This window comes from Cucumis melo, chromosome 10, assembly GCF_025177605.1.
Source record: "Cucumis melo cultivar AY chromosome 10, USDA_Cmelo_AY_1.0, whole genome shotgun sequence".
In the NCBI taxonomy this organism is placed as follows: domain Eukaryota; kingdom Viridiplantae; phylum Streptophyta; class Magnoliopsida; order Cucurbitales; family Cucurbitaceae; genus Cucumis; species Cucumis melo.
In genome coordinates, this window is record NC_066866.1 from 4,738,700 (window position 1) to 4,746,955 (window position 8,256).

The 8,256-nt window shown below is 30.6% G+C and overlaps 1 non-coding gene across 1 annotated transcript; it reads left to right on the forward strand.

The window, feature by feature from the left end:
- Positions 1-1,726: 1,726 nt before the first annotated feature.
- Positions 1,727-1,798, forward strand: TRNAK-UUU (transfer RNA lysine (anticodon UUU)). Its single transcript has one exon. It is a non-coding gene; the product is annotated as a tRNA-Lys (tRNA).
- Positions 1,799-8,256: the final 6,458 nt, after the last annotated feature.

Sequence of the window (8,256 nt, forward strand, 5' to 3'; positions counted from 1 at the left end):
GACATATATATATATATATATATATATATATATATATTTAAAATATTGATGCAAATTCCCACTAGAATCAAATTTGTTAGAGTGGGGTTGACATTTTTTAATAATTAATATAAATATGCATTATTAATTTTTATGTTAATTCATATTCATATTTATCATTATATTGATCATTAATATAGATAGATATTCCTTTGTTGAGTGCACCAATTGCCTTATCAAGTTTGCATCAAATTTCTTGCATCTGATTCCTTCAAAATATGAAAAGGAACTCCACAAATTAAATTAATTAGGTAGATCATTTAATTAGTTTGTTAATTTAGTCCCATACAAATTGTGTGTCCACATTAATCAATTCTTTTCACATCATTGGAGGTATAATTAATTATCAAAATAAATTTGGTTCGACGATAATTAAAATGTTACAAAGAGGAAGGTTTTCGATCGGATTATTGTAATAATAAAAGTAAAGTTATAAATATTTAGTTATCCTTTATGATCAAATATATATTTTGAGATACATAATTTGTAAATAAGTTTCGCTTCATTTTTTTCTATATTTAAAAAACATTTTTCAATAAATAAATATGATTTATATTTCAATCATTCATACATTTTAAGAAACTTACATGCATAAATTAATCAAATTGTACGTTTACGATTAATTGGGTCTCTAATTAAACATCTAAATTGAAAGATTTTTAAATGTATAATCAGGTTGTTAAAATTTAAATTTTGTAAATATTTTAAGCAGTCGTGTCAGTCATAATATAAATATATATAGTTTGTTTTTAAATTATTTTTTAAAAATAAGTATTCATTAGATAAAAAATTAAATTATAGGGTTTTCTTGACATATAAATTCACAAAATCAACCCATCTTGAGGGCACATGTGGTTTCTATGTTAGATAGACTCGGAGAATTCATAAAATCACCGTTTAGTCAATGTCAAAGTAATTTTTTGAAAGTCTCGTCGAATCTGTCTGTAGCTCCCATTTAACATCTATCGATCTTCAATTTCTACACTTCAAAAGTGGGTGCCTCTATCCTTTTAATGACTTTATAAATTAGAAAAGTTGATGTTGAAATGTTATAAGAGATTCTCGAAACTAATGTGTATCTTAATAAGAGATTATCGCGATCGACAAGCTTCTTAAATAATTTATGAGGAACACTTTTCAAATCTATCAAGCAAATCTATGGAAGACTCGGATCGGCACCCGCTCGACCAGCCGTACCTGGGGAAATGGATACGGAAAAATCGGTAGAAGTTGTCCAGAGAAAGGAGGCATAGTCATTGCACGGTATATATCTCATTGACTAAAATGACCTAAGATTCAACCCTAATTATCTTGAAAATTTCAATTAGTCGCATCCAAAGTAGAGGATTTGAAATGGAGTCAAGTATTTCTCATTACCTTTGAATTTTTTAAGGAATTGAAATAACATTTTCTTTAGTTTTCTTGCACATAACATAAGATATGGTCCATTTTTGTTCCTCTTTAAACAATTTAACTTCGCTTGCAATGACATAACGTAGATTTTTCTATAAATAAAATTTAATCTTAGTTACATATTTCCTTTTATCTTCCAAACAAACTTACCATATTTTTCTATACAAAATATAAGAACTACAACCTTAATACTATATGTTTGAATTTTATGCCTAAAAAAATCTCCATTACTGTTCTGACTAATATAGAATTAAATTATCTCCATATCAACTACGCCGTCTTAGCTCAGTGGTAGAGCGCGTGGCTTTTAACCACGTGGTCGTGGGTTCGATCCCCACAGACGGCGGTTTTATAAATATAAAATTGCTTTTTCTTCTTCTTTTTCAATAATTCATAATATAATATATATATATATATATATATTAGAAATTGAGTAGAACTTTAATTTTTATGAAAAATGGGACCTAAAATATGAATAGAATGGTGTAGTGTTTGAGGTTGCGCCGACACACTTATCTTCTACTTACCAAAATTCAGAATCTAAGCATTCATAATTAAATATGTTGTATTTTATAAATTATTTTAGTGAAAATTAATTCGAATAATAGAATTAGAAAAAACTCAAGTGGCATTTAAAGCAATTTGGTAAAGTAAATAAAATAAAATAAAATAAAAATCCTTCAAATATTTATGAAAGACTAAACTATAAAGCTAGTGGGAGGAATTATATATATATATATATAATTGAATGAATAAAATAAATGTACATTTCTTTAAGTCGACTTTCTTAAGTCTGCGCTAAATTATTTTTATAAAGAAAAGCTTATATTTGCTTTTATTCTCGCGTCAATTTTATTTTAGGTTAATTTAAATTTTTATCTTATTTTTAGGCAAATTTATATGAATATACCAAAACTTAAAAATATTTACGGTTTATGTTTAAAAAAAAAAAAAAGTTAGGTAAGTATCATTGTATTTTCATAAATTTTAAATTTGTTCTTGAATATTGTGAGACAGTGTATCACTTCTTTTTCTTCTTCTTCCTTGTGATTTATTCATCTTCTTTGCGATTTCTTCCTTCCTTTTGTGATTTATTCATCTTCTTTGCGATTTCTTCCTTCCTTTTGTGATTTATTCATCTTCTTTGCGATTTCTTCCTTCCTTGTTCTAGACTTTCTTTCTTATATTTTTAAATGATTTATTCTTCTGCTTTTTAAATCTCCTATTTCATCTTCAACATTTTTGGTAAAAAAATTTGAAGCTATTTAACGATTGTTTCAATATTCTTCTTGATCTTCACGAATATCAAAATCGTTTAAATATCGTTTTAAATGATCAACACGGCCGTTTACCATGATTAATACGATCGTTTAAATTTGAAGTCTTTTTTTCCTATCGTTTTAAAAAATTATACGAACATGTATCATGATCTAAACGATCGCTTACCATAATCAACATGATCGTTTAGCGTAGTCAATGCTATTGTTTAAATTTGAAGTCTTTTTCTTTATCATTTAAAAAGAACTACACGATTGTGTATCATGATTTAAACGATCGTAGATTATTTGTTTACACCAAAGTACACGATTGTTTAGAATAATATTATTAGCACATATAGTCGAGTAATTGCGTGCTGACTAGGACATTTGTGATACTTTTTATTATGGACTTGTGGACTTTTTTCATTTTAAAAAATGTGTATTTATTTACTTATTTTAATTTTAAGTCTTTAATTAACCTTATAATTTATGTAGTCATGTTTTTTGTTGTTCTTATTAAAAATTATTTATAATATTCTATAGACATTTAAATATTTTTAAAACCTCACAACTCACTTAAACTTAATTATAAGTGAGTGATATGTTTTAAAATAAATAAAGTAGCCCATAGTAATAGTTTGATGGCAAAATCATTAGAATTAATGAAAGACAAGTCAATATTTTTTAGGTAGAAAAATGTATAGATTGAGACACACACATCATTATATTAAGTGGTTTAAAATTTATATATATATGTTTAAATTTATTTTTCCCTATGTTATTTTTTAGAAAATTATGGATTTTTTTTTTAAGAAAAAAATGTTGTCTACCAATTTTTACATATTTCAATTTAGAGTATTTAAAATTGATATTATCCCATGTGAATATATATTTAAAACTAATCCATTACTTAACCAATCTCTCAAACATAATTAATTAGGTGAATCCCAAAGTCTACTAATAATTAGTAAATAAATTGCAACTTTTAATTTTATAAAATTATCACATGGTACCATACAACCAAGTTTTTTATTTTTTATTTTTCATTTTAATTCCAAAAGACATGAATTTTAAAATTATAGAAAAGGAAAAAAGTGTGAAAATGAAAGAAGCTTTAAAAAACCATTAGTGTTTTTTTTTTTAAAAAAAAAAAAGAATTATATCAATCTTAACCAAGTAATTAAACAATAGTAATTGCCTATCATCTCTATTGCTTCCAATTATGCTTCAATTGGTCTTCTACAAAAATGCTTCAATAATTTTTTTTTTCTTTTTTGAAAAGTGCTTCATTAGGGTTTTTAATGATGTAGTATAATTTTAGATATATTCCTACTTATCTTTTTTCCAAAAAAAAAAAGATATAGCTTAAAATATTATATTCTCGTATATATATTTCGAATCTTGTTCCATTTTAATTTTCTAACAAAATAATTTTTCTAAGGAACATTTTAAATTGATTAATTTTCATAAATATAACAAACCGACAAAATATTTACGGTCCGTGTGACAAAATCAAAAAACTCATGAAGCTGACCATTTTTTTTTAAATATTTCAGGTTTGACCTTCCTTTTCATCGTCTTTCTTCTCTTCCTCTTTTGCGATTTTTTTTCATCGTCTTTCTTATCTTCTTCTGCCATTTTTTTTATATATTTTTTAAAATAATTATTTTTTTCAATTAATAAATCTTGTATTATTTGGTTGAAGATCGTATACTAAATATAAAAGGTCTTGAAAAAAAATGTTTAAGATTGTGTATCAATTATAAAATATCTCGAAAAAAAATTGTTGGAGCAAAAAAACACGATCGTTTAGATTTGACCAAAGATAAATTCTAGATTTGGTACCCAAATCCAAAAGATCGTGTAGTCAATTCTAAACGACAGTATACCAAAGAATCTTGAAAAAAAAAATCGTTTAGAATTAGGTAGCAAAATCTAAACGATCGTGTACTAAAGAATCTTAAAAAAAATCGTTTAGATCGATTTGGAGATCAAATCTAAATGATTGTGGTAGCCAAATCTAAACCTATAATATCGTGTACTAAATATATTACGCGCGCGAGTGTCAAATTAACGGTGTGTTGAAGTTGGCATTTTTAGTATTTTTCATTACGAGCATTTGAGCTTTTTCTATTTTTCGAATTATTCTAAATATTTTATCGTTTTTTTTTAATTGAAACTATTTACAAATATATCAAAACTATCCGATTATTTATAACTCATTTAACTTTTTAAATTTTTTTTTTAACCTAATAATGTGTAAATAACAAAAATGAAATGGAGGGTAATGGATTGATTGAGAGTTTTGGTTGATAGGTAATTGATTGAATGTGTTGGATAGCAATAATAAAACCCTAATTTTGTCCAAATGAAACAATACAATATTAATGGATCATTAAGGTGATGAATGGCCAATGACCAAACACACTAAAATCTCCTTTCTAACTAATAACCAAACAACATATGTGAGAAGATGAAAATGATGGTGAAGATCCTCTCGGCTACAACATATGTGAGAAGATGAAAATGAGATGATGATCCTCTCGACTGCAACATATGTGAGAAGATGAAAATGATGATGATGATCCTCTCGGCTGCAACATATATGAGAAGATGAAGATGATGATCCTCTCGGCTGCAACATATGTGAGAAGATGAAGATGATGATTTTCTCGGCTGCAACATTTGTGAGAAGATGAAGTTGATGATGATGATCCTCTCGGCTGCAACATATATGAGAAGATGAAGATGATGATCCTCTCGGCTGCAACATATGTGAGAAGATGAAGATGATGATTTTCTCGGCTGCAACATTTGTGAGAAGATGAAGTTGATGATTTCCTCCACTACAACACATTGAAGATGAAGATGATGATCTTCTCTGTTGCAACACATTGAAGATGATGATGATGGTGAAGATCCTCCCAGCTGCAACATATTTGAAGGGACGACCTTCTCGACAGCAACATATTTGAGACAACGACATCCTCGGCTGCAATATATATGAGACGACGACTTTCTCGGCTACAATATACTTGAGACAAAAATCTTTTTGGCTGCAACATATTTGAGACGACGATCTTCTCGGTTGTAACATATTTGAGACGATGATCTTCTCTGCTGCAACATATTTAAGAACAACAATCTTCTCAGCTGCAACATATTTGAGGGGATGACCTTCTCGGCGGCAACATATTTGAGACGACGACATCCTCGGCTGCAATATATATGAGACGACGACTTTCTCGGCTACAATATACTTGAGACAAAAATCTTTTTGGCTGCAACATATTTGAGATGATGAAGATGAAGATCCTCTCGGCTGCAACACATGGGAGAAGATGAAGATGAAGATCCTCTTGGGCACAACACATGGAAAGATCCTTGTCTGCAACATATCAAAGAGGAGTAGAGTTCGCTGGTCAACATTTTGGAGAAGAGGCGAAACCGCACCTTACGAAGGTAAACAATTAAACATCTCTGTTGTCACAAAAGAGGCCACAGAGGCGCTAGCTACGGTTCAGAAGAGCCTGAACGCTACACACGAAGAATTTAAGAACTTCAAGTGGAGGCTTTAACTTTGCCCCCTTTGCCCCCATTCTTTTTTTTTTCTTTAGTTGTATTCTTGTAAATACAAGAATTTGTTGAATGGTGATGAGAATGTTCTTATTCTGGTGTGACTGCTCCTAAATTTCATTTTATACTGTTTACGCATCATTTACTATGCGCTTACATCATCACAATGAAGAATAATATATATTTTTTTTTACGTGCGACTGAACTTAAAGTGAATTTTAAGCTGCCTACGTACCCTTTTTATAACATAGGGATCAAGTCATAACGTAGTTCAATTTTTTTTTTCTCCGCCATTCACCTTTTAAGCTCTTGTGGGCTAGAAGCACCATGCAGTTTAAGCTCTTGCGATAAGGAGCTTTGCATATTTAACAACTTTTATTTTCAACAAGAATTTGTTCATCTCCTTCGTTTGTAGGATTGGTGAAGATAATAAATCTTGGTTTCACAGTCAAGGAACCTTCTGTATTTATGTCAAGAGACAACTTCCTCTTCATGCGTGACGGGACATAACTGTGAATCTTATCGTCATCATTTTCTTTACGAAATGGTTTTGCCTTCGAAGATTTCATCTCTCTTTGTTGTTGATCATTTGTCATCTTTAGACGATCAAAAGCAGATGTTGAAGGTCGATCTTTCTTCGATGTGGAGATACTCAACCTTTTGAAAGTTGAAGTTCGAGTGTAAATAAACGTTGGACATTGGTTTTCCTCTTCTTTCGTGGCCATACTCAATCTTTGAAAGACTGAAGATCGAGTAGTTGAAGGCTTGATACGATCAAAGACAGAGATCCTTTGGTTAATTTCATTTGAATTGTTGACTTCTTTAGAAGATCCATAATTGTTGTCGACTTCTACTATGCTGGCAACATGACATGCAGTGACTTCAAGTATTTCTTCTGGATGATCCTCAAGGAAACTTCTTGGGAGGAATTCTGCCAAAGTTATCGATCGTCGAAGTTGGAGGAAGTCCTCATCTTTTCCTTTTATGGGCTTAGGATTCCACATCTTCTTGTTCCTTCTTCCTTTCTTTTTATAGGAGATGCTTCCTTTTGCATACTTTTGATGGAATCGCGACTGCTTTTGAATGGAATTTGGTTGTCTCCCTTTTTGACGAGTGACTGTTATCCATCCTTCGCCATCATCTTTACCATGCGCTTCTTTATTTTGGGAGTTTATCGCCACGATCCTTTGTTGGAATAGAACAAGTATAGGTGCAGAAGTCCCAAATTAAATCAAGCTTTTTCTTTGATCATCAAGTTGTGTTAATGGCGGAACATTTGAAGTCATCTCGATCGCAACATGATTCGTCTAAGCTACTTCATCAATATCTAGCTCGATCTTCTTTTCACGAGCCAACTTTAGAATTAGCTCTTTCAACACAAAACACTTTTCAACAGGGTGACTAATGATCCGATGATACTTGCAGTAGTTAGGATCATCTACTTTTCCTGCTTGTTCTGGTCGTTTGCATTCTGGCAGCTGAATAAGTTGGTTCTCTAGCAGCTGCTCTAACATGTCTGCAACATCAGAGTCAGGAAATGGATAAACTTTTTCCTGTCTTTCTTTAAGAGTTGACTGTCGCTTTTCATCGCCATCATGCTTTCTTTCAATTTTTGTTTCTTTTCTTTTAGAGAAAGATTTCAAAGGAGTTGCATGAACAACCATTGACTCTTTTATGATACTATTTGCAATCTTTTTAGTGTCATCAAGTTCATTCTTGTCACTCCTCGATTTTGGAATCAAGAAATCTTTTGCTCCTCTATTGGCGATACTCAATTCCATATCATGGGCACGAGTCGCCAACTCTTCAAATGTGCGAGGTTTTATTCCCTGTAAAATATAAAGAAGTCCCCAATGCATGCCTTGGGTGCACATCTCCACTGCAGACAGTTCGGTGAGTCGATCCTTACAGTCAAGACTCAGAGCTCTCCATCGGTTGATGTAGTCGATGACTAGTTCTCCCTTTTGTT